The sequence below is a fragment of the Tenrec ecaudatus genome, chromosome 9 (assembly GCF_050624435.1).
Source record: "Tenrec ecaudatus isolate mTenEca1 chromosome 9, mTenEca1.hap1, whole genome shotgun sequence".
NCBI lineage: Eukaryota > Metazoa > Chordata > Mammalia > Afrosoricida > Tenrecidae > Tenrec > Tenrec ecaudatus.
The window spans coordinates 117,805,053-117,806,003 of NC_134538.1; the positions used below are offsets into that span (position 1 = coordinate 117,805,053).

The window sequence follows — 951 nt, forward strand, 5'->3', positions numbered from 1 at the left end:
ATCAGTACTTTGTAGTAAATAAGTAACCATTCAGTTCCATGTGATATATTATAGAAAGATGAGAACTTTACTTATGCATAAACCTGGTAACACATTTAGAAACATATTGTAAAGAATTCTGTATTTCATATGAATATTGAAGTTACTCTAAGATGTTACTAACATGGTAGGCTTCTTTTCTATTTGAGCACAGTTGTTTTTTATGGGGGAGAGCATGAACGCAGTCCCCTACTACCAGAAATTATGCAGTCGAGTTTCCCACATTTGGGGAAATCGCAGGGGTCAGCACCTCCGGAGTGCGATGGGTGAGCCTCGCCCTGGGAAAACCGCCTTCATGATCGCGGTGTCTCCCTGCCAGGGAAGTACGAGCATGGTCTTTAACATCGTAATTTTTATCCTTATCAATTCCTTTCATGTTTGAAAAGTAAGGACGTTTATCGTTATGGAAAGCACATTTGGTGTTTTAGAAATGGTTGCTCTTTAACTCTGATTATTAATATGCTGTTAAGTAAACACCTTAGTTATTATGGATTTTTTTATCCATTGTTAGAGAATGCATTATTTTTTATTTCTTAGAGTAAAAAGAGCAACATTAGACTAACAACAAGACACCACTGCCTTTGAGTTACTTCAGAAATAGCATCCCTATAACACAGAGTAGAAATGTTCCATATGGCTTCGCAGCTGTAAACCTTTCTGGAAGCAGATTATTCATCAGTCCCTGACAGCAGCTCAATGCTTACTCCACGGCACCATCAAGTCATCAGATCAGGACTCCTTAAGATAACGGATAAAATCATCCCAGGGAATTAAGGGGTCACTGTTGCTTAGAGAGCTTGGTAAAGGATTGGACCAGTTGGTCCATTGTCTTGACACCAGCTGTGGTACAGGTAACAATGAGGCCAGTTACTTTCAGAAAGATGGACACCCTGGAAACCGTATCTTTTGTTG

General features: G+C 39.4%; 1 non-coding gene across 1 annotated transcript; it reads right to left on the bottom strand.

Annotated features, from left to right (window-relative positions):
* Positions 1 to 203: 203 nt before the first annotated feature.
* LOC142457677 (U1 spliceosomal RNA) lies at positions 204 to 366 on the bottom strand. Its single transcript, XR_012786374.1, has one exon. It is a non-coding gene; the product is annotated as a U1 spliceosomal RNA (small nuclear RNA).
* Between the last annotated feature and the right edge of the window lie 585 nt (positions 367 to 951).